The 12,379-nt window shown below is 36.5% G+C and overlaps 1 protein-coding gene across 1 annotated transcript in view; it reads right to left on the bottom strand.

Moving 5' to 3' along the window:
- The window catches only part of LOC109439701 (cytochrome P450 3A12-like), a 49,571-nt gene that overhangs the window by 18,264 nt on the left and 18,928 nt on the right, over window positions 1–12,379 (bottom strand). The gene's annotated exons all lie outside the window — the stretch shown is intronic.

The following is a 12,379-nucleotide window of genomic DNA, read 5'->3' as shown; positions in this document are numbered from 1 at the left end:
AGCAGGGGAAGAGAGAAGGGAGCGGAGTGGAGACACGGCCGGCATCCATGGCTGCAGAGATGCACGGGATCCCAGGATGGAACAGAGACCACAGAAGCCAGGAAGTGGGCTCTTTCCCTGCGTCCCACAGCCAATTTCTCCTGCCAAGAGGGCAGCATATCCAGCATTTGAAGCAGTAACCTCAGCTGAAACCTCCAGCTGGGCCCTAGGTGGGACAAAGGACATAAACGCCGTACCTGGGTCCCTCCCCCCACTCTCCAATTCTACCCCCGCCCTCCCAGAGACTTAAGCTGGCCCCTGAACTGAGGAGTAGCGTCAGATTACAGAGGAGCCATAGTGCTGTGGTTCTCGGAAGACTGGCTGACCCAGGAAAGAGGCTGGGAAGAGTGTGATTTTGCTGGGCTAGGAGAGAAGAGACTCCTCCACTCCCACCCCACTTTTTCTGGCCTGCAGGAAGAGTGTGACACTGCTGGGCTGGGAGAGAGAAGAACCTTCCATCCCCAGCCCCCACCCTTTCTGGCCTGCCTAGGGCAGGGCAATTACAACTGTGGAGACACTCCCAGAGATCAGCAGTAGGTGGCAGACACAGCTCTGGGCTTTCAGCAGCTCAGAAATCTCCCGCCCGTCAAATACACACACACACACACACACACACACACACACACACACACACACACACAAGAAGTGCCCTAAGTCTCAGGAGAACTGGGCACAGGTCTGGTGGTACGACTCTCAGTGCACACATGTGCAGGCAAGAGCAGAAATTCACTGACTTTGTAGAAACTACCATCCAGACCCCTTAGCGCCACTCATCTAAATCGGCAGTCCCAACGTCCCTCTGGGCACCAGGTGACTGGCTCGCCCTGCACAATAAGCAGAGGACTCTTGGGCACAGCAGTGGACAACCTGGAGATTACTTGGTGGGTTTAAGCAAAGACTGGCACTGCTTTTTTTTGTTTTATTTTGTTTTTATATCTTTGACATCTTTGTCTGTGTTGAGTGTGGGTTATCGGTTGTTTTTACATGTGAATGTATTTGGATTTTTCTTTGTTGTTGTTGTTGTTGTTATGCTTGGTGATTTGCTTTGTTTTGAAATTGCGCTACCAGGGTCCAGCTTAAGAGGCACAAGAATCAACACACCCAGAGACCAACTCCAGACCAAACCAGAATACTACTGGGTTTGACCTACAATTGACACACCAAGAGGGAATTCTCTACAGGCACAAGAGCACGTAGAGGCCAAACCTCATTTAGCGGTCAACCCTCATGCAGCAGAAGAACATCCTGCTGTGGGCAGAGCCAAGTCTCACAACTAGTCATCCTAGGAGTCAATCCCACCTACTCACAAGCTAAAAACAAAGATCAACTTTAACAGGACATTCTACACAACACAAGAGTCACCTTTGGAGCACACGTAGAGGAGAAGAAGGAAGTGGTGCAAGTCAAATATAAAGGACACATACTACATAAGATAACCCAGCAAAAACGAAGAATCCCTAAGGGATCTACCTAATATATCAAAGCAAACACAGAGAGTCAGCCAGAATGAAGAAACGAAGAAACATGTCCCAACTAAAAGATGTAAGAAACCTCCAGAATTGGAACCAAATGAAATAGAGATAACCAACCTATCAGAGACAGAGTTCAGAACACTGATGATAAGAATATTTAAGGAGTTTAGTGATGACATAAAGAAGGACAGAGAAATCATAATGAACATCTAGTTAGAACTAAAGAATACAATAACTGAAATAAAGAACACACTTGAAGTAATTGCTAGCAGGTTAGATGAAGCAGAGGATCAAATCATCAACTTAGAAGACAAGTTAGCAGAGATCACCCAAACGGAACAACAAAAAGAAAAAAGAATTAAAAAAATGAAGATGGTTTAAGAGACCGCTGGGATAATATCAAGCATACAACATGTGCATCATAGGAATACCAGAAAGTGAAGAGAGGAAGCAAGGGATTGAGAATATATTTGAAGTAATAATGTCCGAAAACTTCCCTAACCTGATGAAGGAAACCAGCATACAAGCCCAGGAAGTGCAGAGAGTTCCAACCAGGATAAACCCAAACAGGTCCACACCAAGACACATTATAGTTAAAATGGCAAAGGTTAAAGACAAAGAGAGAATCTAAAAGCAGCAAGAGAAAGACAGAGGATTACATAAAAGGGAACTCCTCTAAGACTATCAAATGACTTTTCTACAGAAACATTGAAGGCCAGGAGGGAGTGGCAGGAGATACTCAAAGTGATGGAAAACAAAAGCCTACAACCAAGATTGCTTTATCCAGCAAGGCTATCATTTAAAATTGAGAGATAAAGAGCTTCCCAGAAAAGAATAAGCTAAAGGAATTTATTACCACCAAGCCAGCATTGCAAGAAATACTAAAATGACTTCTGTAAATAGAAGCAAGATGAAAACAATATAACTACAAATTTAAAAAATGGCAATAACTATGTACCTATCAATAATCACTTTAAATATAAACGGATTAAATGCTCCAATCAAGAGACATAGGGTGGTTGAGGGGATAAGAAAGCAAGACCCTTGTATATGCTATATACAAGAGACTCACCTCAGATCAAAAGACACACACAGGCTGAAAGTGAAGGGTTGGAATAAGTAATTTCACGCAAATGGAAATGAGAAAAAAGCTGGAGTTGCAATACTTATATCTGACAAAACAGACTTTAAAGTGAAGAATATATTAAAAGTCAAACATGGGCAATATATAATAATAAAGTGATCGATCCGACAAAGGACATAACCCTAGTAAACATCTATGCACCCAACATAGGAGCACCTAAATATATAAAACAGATATTGACTGACATAAAGACAGAGATCAACAGTAACACTATCCATAGTAGGGGACGTCAACACACCTCTGACAACAAGGGACAGGTCTTCCAGACAGAAAATCAATATGGAAACAACAGCCTTAAATGACACATTGGACCACTTGGATTTAATCGATATTTTCAGAGCATTTCACCCCAAAGCTGCAGAATACATGTTCTTCTCAAGAGCACATGGAACATTTTCCAAGATAGACCACATGTTAGGCCACAAAACAAGTCTTGATAAATTTAAGAAAATTGAAATCATACCAATTGTCTTCTCTGACCACAGTGCTATGAAATTAGAAATGAACTACAGGGAAAAAACTGAAAGACACACCAATTCATGGAGGCTGAATAACATGTTACTAAATAATGAATAGGTCAACCATGACATCAAGGAAGATATCTCGAGACAAACGAAAATGAAAACATGATGACCCAAAATCTATGGGATGCAGCAAAAGCAGTCCTAAGAGGGAAATTCATAGCATTGCAGGCCTACCTAAAGAAACAAGAAAAACCACTAATCAACAGTTTATCTTCACACCTAAGGGATCTGGAAAAAGAATGGCAAAATAAGCCCAAAGGGAGTACAAGGAAGGAGATAATGAAGATCAGAGAGGAAATAAATGAAATAGAAACCAGAAAAACAATACAAAAGATAAATGTTGGTTCTTAGAAAAGATAAACAAAATCGACAAACCTTTAGCCAGACTCATTTAAAAAGAGACAGAGAGGACCCAAATTAATAAAATCAGAAATGAAAGAGGAGAAGAGACAACAGACACCGCAGAAATACAAAAAAAATTTAAGAAATTACTATGAGCAACTATATGCTAACAAATTTGACAATCTGGAAGAAATGGATAATTTTCTAGAGGCATACAACCTTCCAAGGCTAACTCAAGAAGAAACAGAAAACCTGAATAGACTGATTACCACCAAGGAAATTGAATCAGTAATCAACAATCTCCCAACAAACAAAAGCCCTGGACCAGATGGCTTTATAGGTAAATTTGACAAAATGTTCAAAAAAGAATTATCACCTATTCTCCTAAAGTTCTTCCAAAAAATCCAGAGGGAGGGAAGGCTCCCAAACAGTTTTTATTAAGCCACTATCACCCTGATCCCAAAATCAGACAGACACCACAAAAAAAGAAAACTACAGGCTGATATCTCTAATGAACATAGATGTAAAAATCCTCAACAATATATTAGTGAACAGAATTCAGCAATACATTAAAAAGATCATACACCATGATCAAGTGGGATTCATCCCTGGTATGCAAGGGTGGCTCAACATCCACAAATCAATTAATGTGATACACCACATTAACAAAATGAAAAATAAAAATCACATGATCATACCAATAGATGCAGGAAAAGCATTTGACAAAATGCAGCAGCCATTTATGATAAAAACCCTTAAAAAAGTGGGAATAGGGGGATCATATCTCAACATAATAAAGGCCATATATGATAAACCCCACAGCTAACATCATACTCAATGGGGAAAAGCTGAAACCATTCCCCTTAAGATCAGGAACAAGGCAAGGTTGCCCACTTTCTCTACTTCTATTCAACACAGTGCTGGAAGTTCTAGCTACAGCAATCAGACAAGAAAAAGAAATAAAAGGCATCCAAATAGGTAAGGAGGAAGTAAAATTGTCATTATATGCAGATGACATGATCCTATATATACAGAACCGTAAAGACTCCACCATGAAACTATTAGAGCTGATAGATGAATTTAGTAAAGTAGCAGGATACAAAGTTAATATTCAGAAATCAGTTGCATTTGTATATACCAATAATAAAACACCAGGAGAAATTAAGAAAACAATCTCATTTACAATTGCTTCAAAGACTATAAAATACCTGGGAATTAATTCAACCAAAGAAGTAAAAGATCTATACTCAGAAAATTATAAGACACTGAAGAAAGAAATGAAAGAAGATACAATTAGATAGAAACACATACCACGTTCATGGATAGGAAGAATTAATATAGTTAAAATGTCCATACTGCCTAAGGCAATATACATATTCAACGCAATTCCTATCAAACTACCAATGATGTTTTTCACAGAAATAGAACATATAATCCTAAAATTTATATGGGACCATAAAAGACCCCGGATAGCCTCAGAAATCTTGAGAAATAAGAACAAAGTGGGAGGCATAATTATACCTGACATCAAATTATACTACAAGGCTCCAGTAATCAAAACAGCATGGTACTGGCATAAAAACAGACACATAGATCAATGGAACAGAATAGAGAGTCCAGAAATAAATCCATGCCTATATGGCCATTTAATCTACGACAATGGAAGCAAGAATGTACAGTGGGGTAAAGATAGTCTATTCAATAAATGGTGCTGGGAAACCTGGACAGACACATGCAAAAAAATGAAGCTGGACCACCTCCTTACACCATATACAAAAATAAATTCAAAATGGCTTAAAGACTTAAATGTAAGATCTGAAACTATAAAATTCCTAGAAGAAAATATAGGAAGAAATTTCACACACATTACCCGGAGTAAGATTTTTACTGATATATCCCCTCAGGCAAGGGAAGTAAGAGAAAAAATAAACATGTGGGATTACATCAAACTAAAAAGTTTTTTCACAGCAAAGGAAACCATCAATAAAACAAAAAGGGATCCTACTGAATGGGAGAAGATATTTGCCAATGATATATCCAATAAGGGGTTAATATCACAAATTTATAAAAAAACTCACTCAACTCAACTCCAAAAAAAAACCAAACAATCCAATTAAAAAATGGGCAGAGGACATGAAAAGACATTTTTCTAAAAAGGACATACAGATGGCAAACAGACATATGAAAAAATGCTCATCCTCATTAACCATTAGAGAAATGTAAATAAAAACCACAATGAGATACCACCTCATCCTAGTCAAAATGGCTATCATCAATAAATCAACAAACAACAAGTGCTGGCGCGGATGTGGAGAAAAGGGAACGCTGGTGCACTGTTGGTTGAATGCAGATTGGTGCAGCCACTATGGAAAACAGTTTGGAGGTATCTCAAAAATCTGAAAATGGAACTACATTATGATCCAGCAATTCTACTCCTAGGTATCTATCTGGAGAAATCCAAAACTCTGATTAAATAAAATGTATGCACCCCTATGTTTATTGCAGCACCATACACAATAGCCAAGATACGGAAAAAACTGAAATGCCCATCAGTAGAGGACTGGATTAGGAAACTGTGGTACATTTATACAATGGAGTATTACGCAGTTATAAAGAAGAATGAAATCTTACCATTTGCAACAACATGGATGGACCTAGAAAACATTATGTTAAGTGAAATAAGTCAGACAGAGAAAGACAAATACCATATGATCTCACTTATATGTGGAATCTAAAGAAAAGAATAAATGAATGAACTAATCAGAAACAGTCTCAGAGACATAGAGGAAAAACTGAGGGTTGCTAGGTGGGGGGGAGATAAAGAGATAGGTGTAGGAATTAGAAAGTACAATCAGTAACCACAAGATTGCCATGGGGATACGAAAGTCAATTTGGGGAATGTAATCAATAATGCTGTAAAGATTTTGTAGGGTATCCGATGGACACTTGTCTCATTAGGGAGACCACCTCAGGGAAGATGTAGACGCCTGATCACTGCACTGTACACCTGAAGCTGAAGCTGAACAATAATGAACGTCAACTATAATTTTATATATACACGAAGTGGAGTACAGCATTAGGAATAATGGAAATGTAATGGCTGTGTGCGATGTCAGAGGGATAGTGGATGGGGGGGCGGGGGGTTGACACAGTGTGAGGGATATAAATAATAAATGTCTAACTATTAGTTTGTTTTGTGCACCTGAAACTAATAAAAACATGTGTTTTGAGATAAAATAAAAATTTTAAGGTACAAAAAAATGAAAATAAAATAAAAGTAAAGAAAGAAAGAAGTGGAAGAAATGTGGGAAAAAATGAAAGAGGGAAGATTATAACTGACATTAAAAAATAAAAGGAATATTATGAACAATTGTATATCAATGAATTATGTAACTTAGATGAAAAGCACAAATTCCTAAAAAGCCACAAACTATAGAAACTGACTAAGAAAAAAAATAGACAATCTGAATAGACCTATAACCGGAAAAAAGATTCAATTAGTAATCATGAAATTACCCACAAAGAAAAGCTCAGGTCCAGATGGCTTCAATGGTGAATTCCACTAAATATTTGAAGAAGAATGAACACCAATTTTCCACAAACACTTCTAAACCATAGAAGAGGAGGGAACTCTTCCAAACTCATTCTACAAGGATGGTATTACCCTGATACTAAAACCTGAAAAGATATCACAGGAAAAGAACATTACAAACCATCATATCTTATGAATATGGATGCACACATCCTCAACAAAATACTAGCAAACTCAATCTAGAAACATATAAAAAGAAGTATACACCATAATCAGGTGGTGTTTCTCCCAGGAATTCAGGGTGTGTAATGTACTATACCAATAGAATAAAAAACAGAAACCACGTGTTCATCTCAATAGATGCAAAAAAATCATTTGACAAAATCCAACACCTTTTTGCAACAGAAACACTCAACAACCTAGGAATAGAAGGGAATTTTTTCAGCCTGATAAAGAGTATCTATGAAAAACCCGTAGCTAACACCATACTTAATAGTGAAAATCTGGATGCTTTCCCCTAAGTTTAGTAACAAGATAGGGATGCCTCTCTCACCACTTCTATTCAACATTGTACTAGAAGTTCTAGCCAGGGGAAGTAGATTAGAAAAAGAAATAGGTAAAAGGTATTGATATAGGAAATGAAGAAAAACGATCTCTATTATCAATAGTATGATCTTGTATATAGACAATCCTAAGAAATCCACTAAAAACCTATTAGAACTAATAAACAAGTAGGGTTTCATGATACAAGATCAATGTATAAAGTCAATTGTATTTCTATAAACTGCAGTAGACAATTCAAAAGTTAAATTACGAAAATAGTTCCATCTGTATTCTGCCACAAGAAAAGATGAAATAGTGCCATTTGCAACAACATGGATGGATCTTGAGATTATTATGTTAAGCAAAATAAGTGAAACATAAAAAGTCGAGAACCATATGTTTCACTTATATGTGGTATATAAAACTGCAAACAACAAAAGAACAAGACAAACAAATGACAAAACAAAAACTCATAGACACAGACAATAGTTTAGTGGTTGCCAGACGGTAAGGTAGATGAGGGTAAAAGGGATCAAATATATCTTGAAAGAGAACTGACTCTGGGTGGTGAACACACAATGTGATATATAGATTATGTATTACAAAACTGTACACCTAAAACCTGTGTAACTTTACTAATAATTGTCACCCCAATAATCTTTAATTAAAGAAAACTCAAAAATAGTTCCATTTGCAATAACATCAAGAAGATGATAAATAAACTTAATAAAAGTGCAAAATTTATACTCTGAAAACTACAAAACATTGTTAAAATAAATTAAAATAGATCAAAAGTAAATAGAAAACCATCCATGTTTATGGCACAGAAAATTTAATATTGTCAAGATGGCAAGACTTCAGAAATCAATCTATAGGTTTAATGCATTCCCTATCAAAATATTACCTGAGTTTGTTTTTTTTTGTATACATTTACAACAAGTTCAATTAAAAAACCTTATGAAATTGAAGGGGACCCAGAATAATCAAAATCAATCAGAAAAAAAGATTAAAGTTGTAAAACTCACACTTCCCAATTTCAAAACTCACCACAAAGCTATAATAATCAAGGCAGTGTGGTACTGGCTTAAGGACAGATATACAAACCAATAGAATAGAATTTCGAGTGCAAAATAAACCCATGTGTCTAAGGTCAAGCGAATTTTTTTAAACTTAAGTTTATTTTTCAATTACAGTTGAGATAAGTATTATATTTGTTTCAGGTGTACAATATACATTAGACATTTACATACAAAGTCTGACAAGTAAATTCGTGAACTCATCCTGGGAAAAGTGCTACATACCTCATTGCTGAGTATCACTAAGGATACCTTCAAAGAACTCCCCTTGGGAAGCTATGCACTGATGCTGCCAGAGCCTAGTCCACCCTTCAAAGCAATTTTGGAACTCTTTTTCTGGAATGACCATCAGAGCTGTTGTTATATTTCCCTTGATGTCCTGAATGTCATAAAAATGTCTTCCTTTCAATATTTTCGTTATCTTCGGGTAAAGAAAGAAGTCATTGGTGGATAGATCAGGTGACTAGGGAGGGTGTTCAAATACAGCTATTTGTTTACTGGCTAAAAACTCCCCCACAGACAGCGCTATTTGAGGTGGTGCATTGTCATGATGCAAGAGCCATGAATTGTTGCGAAAAGTTCAGGTCTTTTCATCTAATTTTTTCATGCAGCCTTTCTAGCACTTCCAATGAGTAAGCTTGGTTAACTGTCCAGTTGATAGAAATTCATAATTAATAATCCCTCTGATATATAAAAAAGTCAGCAACATCATTTTGACTCTTGATTTGGACTGACAGAACTTTTTTGGTCATGGAGAATTGGCTGACTTCCATTGTGCACTTTGATGCTTTGTTTCAGGGTCGTGTTGGTACACCCATGTTTCATCACTGGAGATAACACAGCCCAAAACATCGTCTTGCCTCTCCAAAAGGTCTTGGCAAACTTCGACTCTCCTTTGCATTTATTCATCAGTGAGCTCCTTCAGGACCATTTTTGCACACACCTTCCTCATACCAAGATTTTCAGTTAAGATTTTCCTAACTGTTTATCGCTGTTTACTTGGTCTGCTATACTTCTCACAGTCAGCCGACGATTTTGATGCACAATTTGATGAATTTCTGTTCATTATGGCCACCCTGACCTCTTTTCATCAGTGGCATGTTCTCTCACTTCAGAAAAACTTTAATCCATTTGTACACTGCCGTTTTCTTCATGGCATTATCTCCATAAACTTGGACTAACGTGTCCCTGATTTCACTTCCACTCTTGACAAGTTTAACAAGAAATTTAAGGTTTGTTCATTGCTCTAATTCAAGCTCAGACATTCTTGGGATGGCACACAAAGACACGTGACAATAATAATGAACGCCACTCAGCAAGATACCGTCACATATCGACAGGAGCACAGCTGTGAGACACTGATATACTAAGGTTATGAAACCTTACGGAGCTATTTGTACAGTGCTGCCAATGTGAGCGCATGGTGGTAAGTTCACGAACTTAATTGTCAGGCCTCGTATACCTTATGATCACCCCTATAAGTCTAGTACCCATCTAACGTCATATATAATTATTACAATACTATTTACTGTATTTTCTATGCTATAGTATACATCCAATGACTATTTCTTTTGTTACTGGCAATTTGTACTTAATCTCTTTCAACATTTTCACCCATTCCCCCAGCATGCTTTCTATCTGGCAACCATCAATTTGTTCTCTGTATCTATGAGTTTGTTTCTGTTTTATTGGTTTGTTTATTTTGTTTTTTAGATTTCACATATAAGTGGAATCATATGATATCTGTCTTTCTCTGTCTGACTTATTTCACGTAACATAATACTACCTAGGTCCATCCATGTTGTGGCAAATAGTAAGATTCATTCTTTTTTACAGACAAATAATAGTCCATTGTATATATGTATCACATCTTCTTAATCCAGTTGTCTATTGATGAACACTTAGGTGCTTCCATATCTTGGCTATTGTATATAACGTTTCAATGAACATAGAAATGCATATATCTTTTCAAATTTATGTTTTGGAGTTCTTCAGATAAATACCCAGAAGTGGGATTGCTGGGTCATATGGTAGCTTAATTTTAATTTTGTGAGGAGCCTCCATACTGTTTTCCATAGTGGCTGCACCAATTTACAATTTCACCAACAGTGCACACGGGTTCCCTTTTTTCCACATCCTCACCAACACTTGTTTGTCGATTTATTGGTGATAGACATTCTGACAGGTGTGAGGTGACATCTCATTGTGGTTTTAATTTGCATTCCTATGATGATTAGTGATGCTGAGCATTCTTTCACATGTCTAAGGGTCATGTCCTCTTTGGAGAAATGTCTATTCAGCTTAAGGTCAACTGAATTTTGAGAAGGATTCTAAGACCATTCAATGGGGGAAATCATACTGGGACAGCTGGATAGCCACATGCAAAAGAATGAAGTTGGACTCTTACCTAACACGACATATGAAAATAAAATAAAAATGGATCAAATAACTAAACATAAAAGCAAAAACTATATACTCTGAGAAGAAAATCAAGGGGTAAATATTAATGACATATTTGGCAACTGATTTTAGACATGACACACGCAGAAAGTGAAAAATACATAAATTGTACATCATTAAAGTTAAAATTTTTGTACTTCAAAGAACACTATTGAGAAAGAGAAAAGACCCCTACCGGGAGAAAAATTCTCAAATCATATATTTGATAAAGAAATTTTATCTAGAATATATAAAGAACTCATACAACTTAACAATGAAAAGATAAACAATCCAATTGTAAATGGGTAAAGAATTTGAACAGACATTTACCTAAAGAAGATATAAAGATGGCCAACAGACATATAAATAGTTGCTCAGCCTCATTATCCATTAGGGGAATGTAAATCAAAACCACTATGAGATACCACTTGATACCCACTAGAATGGCCATAATCAAAAAGATAGAAAATGTTGACCAAGTGTTGGTGAGGATGTGGAGGAATTGGAACTTTCATACATAAGAGGTGGAGATGTAAAATGGTATAGTTATGGTGGAAAAAAGTTTAGCAGTTCCTTAATAAGGTAAATGCAGATTAATACATAATTCAGCAATGCCGTCCTTGAGTGGTAGAATCAAAACCAAAAGAAATTAAAAAGAATTGAACAGGTATTCAAACAATAACTTGTACGTAAATGTTCATAGCAACACTATTCACAATAGCTAAAATGTGGAAACAACCCAAATGTCCATCAACTGATGAATGGATAAACAAAATGCAGAATGTCCAAACAATGGAACATTATTTGGCCACAATAAGAAATGAAGTACTGTTAAATACTACAACATGAATGAGCCTTGAAAACATTATGCTAAATGAAAGAAGCCAGCCACAAAGACCACATATTATGTGACTCCATCTATATTAAGTCTAGCGTAGGCAAATCTATAGAGACAGAAAGTAGATTAGTGGTTGCTTAGGGAGTGGGAGCTGAAAGTGAAAGGGTACAGGGTTTCTAAGTTGATAAAAATGTTCTAACAATTAATATTGTGATGGCTGAACATATTTTTGAACATAGTAAAACCATTTTTTCAGTTTTATTGAGTTATAATTGACATACAGTTCTGAATATGTTTAAGATGTATACAGCATAATGACTTGACATACATATATTGCAAAACAATTACCACAGTAAGTTTAGTTAATATAAATAACCTCATAGAGATACAAAATATTTTTCTCCCTTGTTATGGCAACTTTTAGAATGTA

Source organism: Rhinolophus sinicus, chromosome 3 (genome assembly GCF_057876585.1).
Source record: "Rhinolophus sinicus isolate RSI-liver-muscle chromosome 3, RSI-T2T, whole genome shotgun sequence".
NCBI classification, from domain to species: Eukaryota; Metazoa; Chordata; class Mammalia; order Chiroptera; family Rhinolophidae; genus Rhinolophus; species Rhinolophus sinicus.
The sequence above is the reverse complement of the archived record's forward strand: the minus strand, read 5'-3'. Positions and strand labels throughout refer to the sequence as shown.